Below are 15901 nucleotides of genomic sequence, written 5' to 3'. Positions count from 1 at the left end.
GTCAAATACCTAAAGAGGAATGTCCGTAGTCATGATACAGTGTCGTGGTAACGTTGATAACGGTGGGCAACAGTTGTTCTTAATGTCCACTGACCCTTATCACAGCCCACTTGTAGAAACAGCAACGAGGGCACAGAGAGCTAAGTGAGGGTGATGTCCAGAGAAGAGGGAACGTGTATGGACGTTTTTGTTAAACACCAAGTCCTAGGCCCCTTCCCAGACATAGTGACTTAGAACTTTCTGGGAAGGGACCTGGGAAACTATGGTTGATAATGCTCCCTCTTTCCCTTCCCCCAAGCACTTTTAACTGGGGTGTTTGGGAGACAGGTTTTTAGAGGGTATTAACTGTGAAAGAGTCCTACATGAAAAAGAGCTATGTAACCCACAAGTACACAGTTTAAAATGCTCAAAGGTCCCCACGTCTTTGCTTCATTAAATGATCTTTCCAAGGCCACCTGGGTAGTAAGTGGCAGAGCTTGGATCAAACCACTGCCAAAAGTAATTTTATTTTCAACACAACAGAGTATGAATACGTATAATTCAGGGGTTTTAGTCTCTTTTCCTTCGCATAAGAAAAGTACTTTCAAATTTGGGCTGAATGGCATCCCTCCAAATTCCTATGTTGATGTCCCAACCCTCAGGAGCTCAGAATGTGACTTTATAGGAGCTGGATTCTTTAAAGAGATAAGTAAATTACAAGGAGGCCATTAGGGTAGGCCCTCATCCAATGGCTAGTATCCTTATAGAAAGAAGGAATTAGGGCCAGACACCTCACACGTGTGAGGACACAGGGAGAAGATGGCTGTCTATACAATACACCAAGGAGAGAGACTTCAGGAGAACCCCCGCCGACCTCAAGAGAAACCTGAATCTGACTTTTAGCCCCCAGGACGGTGAGAAAGACATTTCTGCTGTATAAGTCACAAGTCTGTGGCGCTTTGTAATGACAGACTTAGTATCTTTTTAGTGCATCAACAGCATTTCTGCTAAAGGGTGGGCGTAACAAATAATTGTTCAGAAATTTCTTATAGACGGTGCAAAATATATTTGTCTGTTGCTTCTAAGACATAAAAATCGTTTAAAATATTAAAACTACATATTAGTACAACTGACATTGAAACATAAGATGATGAAAAGCAATATGGTCCTTACAACATGAATGGAGCAGATTGAAGCTTTATTTTTAACCATCTACTTATAAATTATTGATATAGCTTCCAAATATGAGTAAATAAGGCAGAAAATTACCCCATTTACATGCCAAATGACTTCCAAGGGGCTTTCCTTTTTTTCCATTTGTGCTAGGCAGCGATGGAGAAAATTGTTGCCAAATTCCTAAAGAAATTGGCCCTGCATTTTTGAAGCTTATAGCTAAAATTGGAGTGTTAGGTTGAAGAAAGTATGAGAATGCGATTTATTCTTAAAGATGGGATTAAAGACTTCCTCGAATTTTCCAAGTATTTGGTTTGTCAAAGCGTTTGTAACTGGATTACAAATTCCATTGGCTGATATGTAGTTGCTTGCACTGAACATGCTATTTTATTTTCACAGTATATCATCTCATAAATGAAACCATAAAATAATTACTTACCCACTGATATCGCCCTACCTGAAATTGCTCTGACTGTTGCTGTCGCTATGCAAGAGCCCAGCTGCTTATCCTTAAAAGCCATATTTTGGTTTTGGCTTGAAGTTCTTAAAAGAGACGATGTGGATAAGAAGTAAATTGAGGAGGTCTTCTTGAATGGGAGGCAGAGTAGTGAGTGAGCATATGTGCTTTTAATGTCAGGAACTCAGTCATCAGTTTCCTCTAACTGTGAAATTAAACTCTGACTAAGAACCTAAGCCCTGTTGGGAGCAATTACATGTGAAATTCTAAATATAGGTGTTATTATCTCTTGTTTCTCCCTTCTCTAAACATTCTCAAAATGGCTTTGTCATCATTATAAAAAAAAATGCATTAACTAAACTGAGGGAAAGGTTAATTTGGTCCAGTATTATTATCCTTTATATTTGTTTCCTTAAGTAGGTATCGGGGCTTTTCTTTCTTTATTAGTGTGTCTTACATAGTAATCACTCAAATATCTATTTAATTGGTACCTAGGATATATCAACACATATTAGAACATGTATTTTTCTGTGAAAAGCACATAAAACATAAAGGATTTTTTATGTACTAAAACAACTATTGTACTAATTACCATTGAATTATTACCATTCAATTACCATTGAATTCATTCTATGTGCTAATTACTGCGTAAAGTACTATAGGTATAAAGCTAAGATGTAAACTTCCTTCGTGGGGCTCCCGTTTGGTCTGGTCTAATAGAAGGGTACCATTTATCAGGCGCTGTATCCTCAGTGGCCACCGTATGACGTGTTATGTGCCTGTGGTAACATACGCTAAGTGCCCACTGTATGACCTACACAATGCCCGTTGTATGGCATCCTACGTAACCACTGTAAGTGTGCTAAGCGCCCATCATATGTTACGCTGCGCCAATCATACAGCGTGCAAAGTACCCATCACATGGTGTGCTATGTGCCTTTTTACGCTGTGTTCGGTGTGCGTTGTACGGCGTGCTGACTGTCGATCATGAAGCGCGCTAAGTGCAATGTATGGTTGCTAAGTGACCAACATAACGCAGGTCAAATGTCCATCTAAGCGGGCATGCTGAGTGCTTTTGCATGGAGTGCTACGTTTGGGGGTCCATGGAGGGTAAAACGCATATTAATCTTGGGGAAATCAAGGAATGTTTCATAGAGGGAGTGACGTTCTAGCTGCCCCTTAAATGCTGAATTAAAGGCATCGGCTTTAGTGTCAGACAAATCTAAGTGGAGTCTCAGCTCTGCATCTCAGTAGCTGTGCTACTGGTCAAACTGTTTAGTGTCTCTGAATCGCCATTTCCTGATCTGTGAAATGGGGCTAATACTGTGAAATCCATATAGTTGCGAGAATGAAATAAGATATTATATACACGATGCTTGAAAACATAGCCCTAGAGTTTTGGTTTTAAATCCATTCCCTTCATCTACTAGCTGATAAACTTGGCCAAATTATGTGAATTCTCATCACAGATGAGATATGTATAAATGGAAGACCACAGATTATAGTTCCGGGCCCAATATTATATGAGCACATTCAGGTAAATGTGCTTAGCAACAGTCTTTGCACCTAGTAACAAGTGTTAATAAATATTTGTTATTCTTGATTTATGGTAAATGTTCATGGCTCAATAATTAGCAGCTATTACCCCTAGATATTCATTAAGAAATGTTGAAAAATATTGAAGAGTAACCAGGCAGAGAAGCAAAAACACTAAGTGTGGAATGCATGGAATATTTTCTCTGCTTATGTTCATTTTGAGCATATTAGAGGACATAAGATGGGAATGGAAAATAACTTTAGATGATAATCATTATCATCATGATCATATTCAATGATTGTTAGTTTAATTAAGTCATTTTTTTATTATGTCAGGTTTGAAGGATGTGGAAAGAATATATTAAAGTCACACTTGAACAGATACTTTTTAATTGCTGACCCCAAATTAACCCTCACTCTGATTCAAATGCATTTCTTCTTTATGAACAGGAATCCTATTTTGGTCATGTGTCATGAGCCTAACCCGGGCAATACAAAATGGTCAGTCCAAACCAGAGGCACAGAATTCCCTATAGTAGTGATTGACCTGGAGAAGGTCTAAATTCTGGCCGACAAGATGTGTTCGAGAAGAGAGCGTCATGAGAAAAACTGTCTCTAGCTACCCTGATGACACTTTGCTGTCATCCTTTGAACTCTGTCCTCTGAGCATCTGATGGCTAGTGCTGAAGCAGCCCTCTGAGGTCACAAGACCTCAGGGCAAATGGTCACATGCTGAGGAAGCTTCAGTGAAAGGGCACTAAACCAGGGCAGGGATGTTCAGGGAGGTCACTTACTTACCTGACTCAGTAACGAAATAGTGATTTTCACTTCTGAAAGGGACCTGTGACTAAACTTTTGAGGCAATCAGATGACAGTCTTTGGACTCAGAATGGCCAATTGAAATGGGCTGTAGCACGCCATACAGTTTTATGAGGGGCTCTACAATAATAACAGATACAAGAGAGGAAATAGATTTGAATGGAATGAATCGTTTAATAGTGTGTACATAAATTTAATTAAAATAAGTTAATAGTGAATACCCAAACGGATGTGATTAGTATATCCTTTCCAAAAGTTTCGTATTGATGGAACAGGAAAAGATGGATATTAACTTGACCAGATAGAGCCGTTTTCCTTGTATCACACAGACCCTAGTGTTGGTGATCACATCAAGACAGTCTTGTGGAGGAAAGTGTAGATTCCACATCATTAGGGAAGAACATCTGAAAGAGTTTAAAATAATATCCAGGTTAAGCAGAAAGGCAAGTGAGATCCAAAGCAGGTCCATGAGTCACCAGGACCAGAAAAGGCCTCATCTACGAAGTGATGAGTGCAAAAGCATTGTCCTCAGGAGTATATAACATCCCATGGTAGAATGCTTTTGCAAGTATAACTGTTTCCGAGAAATTAAAGGAGTTTAGGACCTGTGTGGGCAGAGATAGAAATATGGATTGGTAAGCCATCTGGTAAATAAGGACAATGGAATGGCGAAGGTAGAGAACTGTGGTGTAGAAGAGAGCACAGTGTGCTTCAGTAGGTGATAGCTTCTGGAAGAAGTGAAGAGGATTCCTGAGATATGGTGGAGCAGAGGGTCCTGGACACAGACGTGGAAATCGAGGCTGGTGTGCCCTCTTCAGACTGTGAGGTTGATATGAGAGCATCACTTTGGGAAACGGTTGATTGTTACTTTTAATAGTAATAAGGTGGTAGCAATATCGCACTAAAATACATCTGTAGACTACCAGAGCAAACATGAAGTCATAGTGAACTTACAGGCTTACTTAATAATTCTAAAAATAAATTAATTGTCTTGAATGACAGGCAAGGGTTTGATCACAGCAGGCGTTCATTGTAGGTCTTTTTCATCAGAATGATTCTTCTGGTTTCCAGACGAGGAGCTGGAGGGTCGGGAACAGAAGTCTGCAAGGCTTTTCCAGGTCTGAATCCTTTCATTGACCTGCCGCTGGGCCTGGCAGACAAGCCTTCCTGGTCCAGACCTGAGTTTGAGCGGATTGAGTTCAAGGTATAAAGTGAACTTTCCATCACTATTAATGCTGTTGTGATTAGTTTTTAATAACACTTCATAGCAACATGCCCAAACCTAATACCTTTATATTTCCCGTGTTATCTAAGCCTATGAACTCTCTGACCAAAAGTGTACCATGAAGACATATTCTCTAAAGTAAAGGAAACGTTATCTCCACTTACCTGTATTGGATCACCTCCAAGTATAAGTCCAGTTGTGATGAGCTGACTGTGCTTGCCTCTGTATGGCCACACACCAGTGCATCTAAACACAGCTTCCAAGATCACTTCTGTATTCAGTAGGTGGCTCGGAAATTTATGTGCATCATTATCATGCTAAACTGGTCATTAGATTGGGGAGAGAGCCTGAAGAAATGTCTTTTAGTGCAAACAAATGCGAGGGATCAAATTTTAAATCACTTAAACTGGATAGCACTGCATATTAAGTTTCTAATGTGGAACTCTAATTACCCTCTAATGAGGAATCACAACTCACAAAAACAACTAATATAGTGAGGGGGGAAAGGATTTACATAGAGATACTATTTGCCTATCTCAGTATCAATGCCGATGTGTTAATTTTAGCTCTCTCCATTACTGACGGTGAAGGAGGGTGAAGGGACAAGCATACACCAGGCACAAAGTCAAGGAAACAATGCTTGTGATTAAGGGATCAGCGAGGGAAACTTTGCTGTATTTCAATGTATCACTCATAACAAGAGCTTCCGTCTTTACATATGAGCCTATAGAAAGAGCTTGTAGAAATGTAAAAGGAAAATTACTTTATATCATTAAAAGCACTTTTGAAGGATGCATTTATGCCTGTGGCAAAGATTCTAAAATTCACAAGTCCTAAAAGCAATAATAGTAAGTACCTATATCCTTTCCAAAATGCCTCCACAAATAAATGTCCACTTAGCTAAATGAAATGCACATTGCTCCCAGAACTTTATCGTAGATTCAATTCCAGTGCCATGACTTCATAGTGGTATTATGTTGGGCAAATTACATTTTTTGTTTCTTCTTCTATAAAGTGGAGAAAATAATTGAACCTGCCTTATGGAGTGTTGAAGAGTAAATGGGATAATAATGTGCTGACGTTCTTACTCTAATACTCAGCTCCTAGTCAGTGCTCAAGAAATGTTAGTTCTGATTATAATTACAAAAACTGAAATAGAGCTTTCTCCAGTCTATCTATAAGTTCACCCCATTCTTTAAAGAACCCACGATTTAAAAAAAATAATGTTTATTTTTGAGAGAGAGAGAGATAAAGTATGAGCGGGGGAGAGGCAGAGAGCGAGGGAAACACAGAATCTGAAGCAGGCTCCGGGCTCTGAGCCGTCAGCACAGAGCCCGAAGTGGGGTTTGAACTCACAAACCATGAGTTCATGACCTGAGCTGAAGTCGGGCGCTTACTAGACTGAGCCATCCAGGTGCCCCGGAACTCACAATTTTAACTCTGTAGCATTATATATTTATGAGTTGCAAAATACACGTTGCGTTCACGTCTCAGTTCAGTAACTTGTGACTGTACATTCACTTCACTGTAAGCATAGTCAGTCAGAAAGATAAAGAAATTACTAAGAAATCCAATGTGACTTAGAACTGATGTGACCAATATTGAACCAAAATATCATTTTGTGAAAAGTTGAACATGCCAGACAACTTAATCCTCTGAAATTGCATGTAACTTAATGTCTAGCACTAAAGTTATTTATTCCTGCAACCAAGCATTTATTAGGTGCTCACTATGTACCACGTACTATGCCAAATAGTAGGGACACAGGAACAAATAGGCTAAGTTCAAACTCCTTTCCCCGCTATTGCTTACATTTTATATGATTAATTTAACACATAGAATGTTTGATCACAGAGCATTGAGCACCATGCTGAAAGTCCAAGGATAGTTAAGGGAGTTCTTGTTTCCGAGGTTTGTAGCAGAAGAAAGAAACCCTTGGCTCTTACCATCCAGGTAAGAGATGGAAGGCAAGTTTATTAATCTGCTCAGGCCTCCATAACAAAATACTATAAATTGTGTGGCTTAAATAGTAGTTTATTTTTCACTGTGCTGGTGGTTGGGAAGTCCAAGATCCAAGATCAAGGGGCTGGCAAAGTAAGTTTCATTCTGGGCTCTTCCCTTGGCTTCTGGGAAGCCTCCATCATGCTATGTGGTCCCACGACCTCTCTGTGCATTCACAGAGAGAGAGCAAGCTGTGTGGTGTCTCGTCACCAGGTAAGGGCATTCATCCCTTTACAGGGGGCCCACCTTCATGACCTCATCTAAACCTAATTACCTCCCAAAGGCCTCATCTCCAAATACCATCTTCTTGGGGGTTAGGGCTGTATCATACGACTTTTTGGTGGACGCAGTTCAGTCTGTGGTTAGCAAAGCCCTAAGTAAATTTGAACTGAAGCTTCAGTTTAAATCCAAGACTCTCAAAAATCCAGAAATGTGGTTCAGAAAGAGTATCAGTCTGCCTGCAAAAATTAATAACACAGGGCTACGACTGCCTTGGCCTGTGTTCTCAGTGGGGCACAAGATATTGTTAGGAACGCTTTTACCCACAGACTTGCCCTCGTAGGACCTGGGGTTTAAATTTATACTATTCCATGTGGGGAGAGGTTTCAGATTTGATAGTTGTCCCAATTTTGTTAGGGTGAAACCATCCTCAATTTGCATGTACAAGTTTCCTAAGATTAAGAACACCAAAAATTCGGTCACACTTTCACATAATCAACAATTATAAACTACAGCAGAAAAGAGACTTCTGTTATTAAAAAGCAGAAGAAACAAACATAAAGCAATGCTGTATGTCAAGAATTTCACTCCACAGCCCCTGGCAACCATTCCACTCTCTGCTTCTGTTTGACTCTCTTATGATTACACATACCAGTGACATGAGGCACTCTTGTCTTTGACTTTCTGACTTATTTCACTTAGCATAATATCCTCCAGGCTTAGTAAAGTTCTCACAAATGGCAGAATTTCCTTCCTTTTTCTGGCTCAATAATATTTTATTGTGTGTTTATACCACATTTTCTTTATCCATCCATGCGGCAACAGACACTTAGGTTATTTCCACGTATTGGCTGCTGGAGTCATGCCGCAGTGAGCATAGGCATGCAGATTTACCTGTGAGGCCCTGACTTCATGTCCTTTCTATGGAAGGAGATTGCTGGGTCATATGGGAGTTCATGTTCTGACTTTTTGGAAGAGCCTCCATAACTGGTTTTGTAATGGCTGTGCCAGTTTACCTTTCCACCACCAGTATATGAGAGCTCTCTCTTCCTCCCACTCACAACAGTTGTTATTTCTTGTCTTTTTCATCTTAGCTGCCCTAAGAGGTGCACAGTGATAACGTCACTGTGGTTTTCATTTGTGTTTCCCTGATGATTGGGATGATTAGTGATGTGAGCAACTTTTCATATACATCTTGACCATTTGTATGTCTCCTTTAGAAAAAATAAACAGTCTATTCAGGTCCTTCACTAAGTTTTCAATTGGGTTTTTTGTTTGTTTGTTTCTTTTTTTTGTTTTGTTTTTGCTTTTTTTTGCTATAGAGCTCTACGAGTCCCTTACATATTTTGATTATTAATCCTTTATCATGTATCTGTTTGTAAATCTTTTCTCCCATTCCATAGGTCACTTTTTAATTTTGTGGATGGTTTCTTTTGTTGTGCAGAAGTTTGGGGTAGTCCCACTTGCTGTTCTGGTTTTTGGCTTTTTTTTTTTCTTTTATTGTTTGTGCTTTTGGTGTTAAATGCAAAAAAAAAAAAAAAAAATTATTGCCAAGGCCAATCCCCAGGAGTTTCCTCCTGTTTTCTTCTAGGGGTTTTCGACTTTTAGGTTTTTCACATAAGTCTTTAATCCCTTTTGAGTTAAATTTTGTTTGTAGTATAAGGTAAGGGTCCAATCTGATTCTTTTGGATGTGGATATAATGTTTTCCTAACACTATTTTATGGACAAGACCATTCTTTCCCCATTGTGCATTCTTGACATCTTTATCAAAGATTATTTGACAATATATTCAGGGGTGAGGGGAATGGGGAGATGGTGGTGAAAAGGTACAGACTTTCAGTTATGACATCAATAAGTTCTAGGGATCTAAGGTTCAGCATGGGGACTACAGTTAATAATGCTGTATTGCATAGTTGAAATTTGCGAAGAGAGTAAGTATTAAGTTCTCATAGCACATAAAAATGATATATGAGGTGATGGATATATTAATTAACTACACTATGGTAATCATTTCACAATATACATGTATAAAATCATTGTCATGTTGCACACCTTAAATATATACATAAATTTGTCAATTATACATTGATAAAACTAGGAAAAAAGGACAAATTTAAAAATTTAAATGTTTTAAAAATGTTATTTATTTTTGAGAGCGAGAGACTGAGTGTGAGCAGAGGAGGGGCAGAAAGAGAGGGAGACACCGAATCTGAAGCAGGCTCCAGGCTCTGAGCTATCAACACAGAGCCCAACGCAGGGCTCGAACTCATGAACTGCGAGATCATGACCTGAGCTGAAGTCCAACACTTAGCCTACTGATCCACCTAGGTGCCCCATGATACATTTAAAAATTTAATTAATTAAATTTAATTAAAAAATTTAGATGATGAGTGAACAAACATAAACTATTATATATAAATAGTTGATATATCTTTAACAATAACACTAAACAAAAATTGCTCACACAAATTTGAAAAAGAAATAAGTGGAATGACTGGAAAAAAAAAAAAACGTTCCAAGTTAAAACTTTGAAGGTAATTAGTAAATTATCACAAAGGAGGACTTAATGATTTATAAAATATAACAACTTATTCTCAATATAAAACTGAAAAATGGAAACCGAAGTAAAGAGAGTTTATGAGTCATAGAAGCAAAACTGAGATGCTGTCACACAGGTTTTTGTTTGTTTGTTTCAGTGATAGAGAATACAGAGAATAAAAGAAACACCATTTGACATTTTTTTTTAAGAATTGAAGAAAGACAAAAATCTTCTGATTCAGAAACCACAAGTATTAAGAGAGATAAATAAAAAAGAAATCTATGTTTAGACTGTTTTATGGTCGGTTCCGGAATGGCAAAACAAAGGAGAAAAATGTGTTAGTAGCCAGAGGAAAAAAGATCATACATCATTTAATCATAATGATTTTAGGTATTCATTACATCAGCACCATGCTTTCTAGTGTCAAAAACTGTATTAGTTTCCAAGTAACACAAACTGGGTGACTTCAAACAACAGAAATTTATTATCACATAGTTCTGGAGGCTACATGTCCAAGATCAAGATGTCAACAGGGCCAAGGTGCTTTTGAGGCTCCAGAGAGGAATCCTTCCTTGCTCCTTCCCAGTTTCTAGTGGTAGCTGTCAATACTTGACATTCCCTGGCTTATGGCTGTACCGCTCTTGTTTCTGCCTCTATCGACACATGGAGTTCTTCCTGTGTATCTCTTTACTTATAAGAATATCAGTCATGTTGGATTAAGGGCCCTCTACTCCAGTATGACTACAGCTTAACTAATGATGTCTGCAATGACCCTATTTCCAAACAAGGTCACATTCTGAAATACTAGGGTTAGGACTTAGCATATCTTTTGGACTCAATTCAACCCATTAAAAAATGTTTCAATATAATACACAGAAGAGGAAAGGGACAGCTATTCCAAACTGGGATGCACAGGAAGATCATGTTTGAGGAAGTGGTTCTTAAATGGTCTACATTGTTGAGGAAGAATTACTTTAGGCCGATATAAAGGCAATAGATATTTTCCCAAAGTTCAGTAGATTCTATAAAACATACGAAACTCAACCTTGCTGATGGTGGATTGATGTCAGGGTACCTTTCAGAGAAGATGATATCTTTGGATAGATGAGAACATGTGACATTGTTCTGAGTTATTATGACATCAGTTATAGCTGAACCGCTGGACATGAATAAATCTCCCAGGTTTATCAGATATGCATGGCTAATAAGAGGAAAGAGAGAACGGAATTCTGGAAATTACCAACATCTATGGAAAGGGCTAGGGAAGGGAAACTTTCAGATAGGGCTTAGAATATCAGAAGGGATAAAAAGACAGAATGGCAGTGTTGAACCCAGAAGGGATGGGTTGGGTATGAACTGTCACAGAGATTAAACAAGGGAAGAACATGCAGGTGTTCACCAGATTTGGCAAACAGGCTTTTCATGACCTGTGGAAAAACTCTTTTGGTAGAATGTGGGGGAAATGTATTCAGCAAATGTAGACAACAATATCCTTACTGTGGTGGGAAGGAGCGATAGAATGTGATAGGTAGGAAGATTGGATGGATGATGGAATGCATTTTTTTCTTTTCTTAAATGAGAGACACTGAGGTACGCGTAAGTACTTGAGAAAAAACAAGCATTGAAAGGTTCAAATTAAAAACAAAGGAGATATTTGTTTTGTTTTTGTTTATTTTTTAAAATTTTATTTATTTAGAGAGAGTGAGAGAGAGTGGGAGAGGGGTAATGAGAGAGAAGGGGAGAGAGAGAGTGATGGAGAGAGAAAGAAAATCCCAAGCAGGCTCCACACTCAGTGTGGAGCCTGATGCGGGATTAAACTCACGTATGGCAACATCATGACCTGAGCTGAAACCAAGAGTCCAACGCTTAACCAACTGAACCACCCAGGTGGCCCTGTTTTTGTTTTTTGAACATACATTTTTTGAATTTTATTTTTTTAAGTAAGCTCCACACCCAATATGAGGGTTGAACTCACGACCCTGAGATCAAGAGTCACATGCTCCACCAAACTGAACCAGCCAAGAGGGAATTTTTGAATAACTTATGGACTGTGGTTCCTGGAAGAATGGAGAGTCAGAGCGTAGATGGAAGGCTTCTCTTTGGATAGGAGACTAGGATGCCCCATGCTTACTATAAAAAAGAATCCAGCTCTGATGATGCTCTAACAGTGATCGTAGGAGGAATTTCAGTTCTCTCTTGTTCTTTACAATGAGAAAAGGATCAAAGGAAAAGAAATGGTGCCACAGGTCTGATCTCGAGTTGGTGGTTTTCTGTGATGCTGGTGAAGAACAGCTTCACAGGTGCCGCGATGTCAACCTGGAAATGAACATTTCTGCGAGGTGCTGGCTGGATGTACTGCCTGGCTGGACACTGAAGCGTGAGAAACATTGAGGTCTTCAAAGTGCTACCCCCTCAATAAGAAACAATATCAAAAGTGACTGAATCTTATTCACTGTTGTTCACTCTCTTTACCAAGGCTCTGTCCTCAGTGCTTCTGGAATGAAGTCTGGTTTTATTTTCTCTTAAATACGTTAATATTTGAATCTGATTTTATATTAAAATGCTGACAGTCCTTAAATCGCTCTTCATCATGTGGTAATAAATAGATAAATCAAATGAAAATATCACCCAAAGGAATAAAACTGTAGTCCTCTTTTATGTTTATTTTCATTTTTGTAGGCATTTGTCATTATTTGAATTGATATATTCTATTTCTGTGTTTCATATTAGAGAAATTTGTTCCTAGCTAGCATTAATAGGTAGCAGATATTAAAATGATCACTGGGAAACAAGAACTGTTTTATAGTTTCTCCTATGTCTGTTTATGGATATACGATTTTTTTTCATTAGTTAAACTCCACATATATTTTTGGATTTCTTTATAATGTTCCTGCTTAGACAAAATAAAAATATTAAACAAAATATGGAGCACTTGGAAAAGAGGATTTTGCATTCTATCAAAATTAGAACTGTCTGGAAATCACTAATTATCTTTAAGTGGAGAACACAATAATTAACGTCCGTATGTTTCTACTATAGACTGGTTTTTCTCTTTGAATTAATTAAAAAAAGAATCTGTTTGACCACAGATTCCACCATCCTGGACAATTTTTGTTTCTTTTTTATCAGGATTTGACATATCTTTCTTTACCAACTCTGCCAAGGTCAAGGCTCTTTAGAGTTATTTTAACTTTCTTTTGTTTTGCGATCTTCCTATTTTGTGAGGATTACTCCAGAAACTCCACACGAATTCAACTAATCTTTCTCTTTCTTCATTTTCCTTGTTCCTATTCATTCTTCTTCCTTGCCACCTCTGTCACTAAATTCCACACCCAAATTGCCATTTACTTCCCGGGGCCTTGATCTGATATTTGTTGAACATTATTTTAGCCCTCATCTACAAGGGGCACAGAGCTCCCATGCTCTAGGAGCCCATGTTAAACAGACCTATAAACCAACCAGTAGGCCTTGTGGTAACTGAGAGAAATGCTCAAAAGCCCTAGGGTGTGTGAGACATAAGGGAGATGATTCATTTTCAGAAATACCAAATAAAAGCTGTGCTGTCTAGTTAATAGTAGGTTTATAACCTATTGGAAAGATGTACAACCCCCCCTCCCCCACTACGGAGTCCTAAACCCTGAGACCCTTCACTTCCTGGTTCTTCTTCCCCTCTCTGTTTCCCGGGCTTATTTTCATGGGCTTCGCAATGAGTATGCTCCAAAGAACAAAGGAGGGACCGAAAGTCTCTGCGTCACCTCCGGAAATGTACATTTGCTCCAATCAGATTACTTGTTGCCTTAAGTGGGCATAGGCGACATCTGGGTAAGGCTGTAACCTCTGTAGTGCTCAGCCAATGAGGAATCAGGGGACGAACTTATCTCTGAAGTGCTCAGCCAATGAGGAACCAGAGGAGGGACTTACCCCTGAAGTGCTCAGCCAATGAGGAACCAGGGGAGGGACTTACCCCTGAAGTGCTCAGCCGATGAGGAACCAGGGGAGGGACTTGCCCACTAGCAGATAGATCGTCTGCTGTAACTGCCCCGTGTGTCTGCCCATCAGACACCCGTCTTGCTAGAACATTGATTAAAGCCTCACGTCACTGTTTTCCGAGTCTCCGCGTCCCTCCTCTGATTGGGTCGGTGGGCTTATTCTCCCGGGTGGGGCCCCAGGTGAAGTTGTGGTCCGTACTGCCTCATTGAGGAAGAGGTCGGGAGAATCTTTAGAAGGGACTCATATGAACCGTCTGTTGAATGAGAGTAAGTTTTTCACCAAGAAGATAGGGCAGAAAGCCTTTGGGGACCCACTGTACCGTTTGGAAAGGGATATGTGGAGAGCAACCTAAAAAATCACACATTTGGGGGAAAAATAACTGCTTCAGGGTGACTTCAAGTTTCGGCAAAACAGTCACCATGGAGGACCCTCCAAGATACTGTAAGAAACAGAAACACTACCTCCTACACAGTATTAATGCGCTGTATTTAGAAATCCTCCCAGGCAGTGGTGGGGGGATGGAGAGGATCCCGGGAGAAGATGCGGAAGATCCTCCTGCATTCATTAGTATAATGAGAGAATAAAAGGAAGCAGAGCTTGAGACAGTGTTTTCCGTCAGCCCACTCATCTTCGCTCCGGCGCAGATGACGAGATCCGAGCCCCCATCTCGCTGATCGAAGTTGTGTCTGCCTCTCAAACCGCCCTACTGCTCCCATTCACTTCCGCGCGCGCTCAGCAAGCGTTTATGTCAGGGCTACTGTGTCCCCACCGCTGGGGTAGGTGTGGGAACGCGGCAGTAGACAAAACAGAGGCTGGTACTTAAGCAGTTTGTCCTCCAGCGGGGGAGGACAGTCGCTAGTTAAGTAAACATGTGCGTAGACAGCATGGCGGAAGGCACTTGGAAGTACCGAGAACCAAGCAAGCAGGGCGAGGGGTGGAGGGAGGATGTGCTGTCTTACCTGAGGCGGTCGGGGAAAGCCTCGGTGAGAAGGTCATGACCGGCAGGGACCTGGAGGAAGCGAAGGTGAATGATCCATGTCTTCTGTGGAGAAGACATCCCAGGAGAAGCCCCGGGGCGGGAGGCTTTATGTCCCCGGGCGCTCAGGTTGGACCGGGTTCCCTTGGAAGTGACTGTACAGAAAACAGGAGTTCTGGGAACTAAGGCTCGGTGCCCTCCAAAATGTATAGCTTGGAGTGACGAGCTAAAACTAACAGAAGAACCAAAAGTTGTCAGCAGTGAGGAAGGAGGAGGCCAAGAGAAGGGAGTATTCTGGTAGCCATAGATGCATGAACAGCATGCTTCCGAAAGAGAGAGGGAGTGATTAGCTACACAGTATTAGTTCTCTATGGCTGCATATTATAGGGTCATAAATCTAGTGGCTTAGTACGAAATACACTTACTATCTCACGGTGCCCATGGCTCAGGCACCTGAGCACAGGTTAGCTGGTTTCTCCTTGGACCTTGGAATCAAGGTGTTGGCCAGGATGCATTCCCATCCAGAGGCTCAGTGGGGGAAGAACCTACTTCCAAGTTTACTCAGGTTGTTAGCTAAATTCAGTTTCTTGCACCTCCACGACTGAGGGTCTCAGCTTTATGCTGGGTGTCAGATGAGGGCCACTCGAAATTCTCCAAGGAGTAGCCTTCTCCAACACGGCCGCTCACTCCCTCAAGCCTGCAAGGAAGAGTCTTTGGCATCAGCGTATTAAGATGGTATCTTATAAATACAACATGATCACAAGGGTGACATGATCTTTGGCCTCTACTGTGGGTTACAAGTAAGTCTCAGACACTCCCTGCTGTCAAGAGGAAGGTGTTGCACAGACGTTAATATCAGAGTGCCTTCCTACCCCCACAGAAGGGTCTGTCTGACACATGTCAAATGCTGCTGATAGGTCAGATAAAATGGAGATTGAGAATGGGTCATTGGGTTGTCAGTGAGGGAGGGATCATGGACATGAACC

The sequence above is a fragment of the Panthera uncia genome, chromosome F2 (genome assembly GCF_023721935.1).
Source record: "Panthera uncia isolate 11264 chromosome F2, Puncia_PCG_1.0, whole genome shotgun sequence".
NCBI lineage: Eukaryota > Metazoa > Chordata > Mammalia > Carnivora > Felidae > Panthera > Panthera uncia.
The sequence above is the reverse complement of the archived record's forward strand: the minus strand, read 5'-3'. Positions refer to the sequence as shown.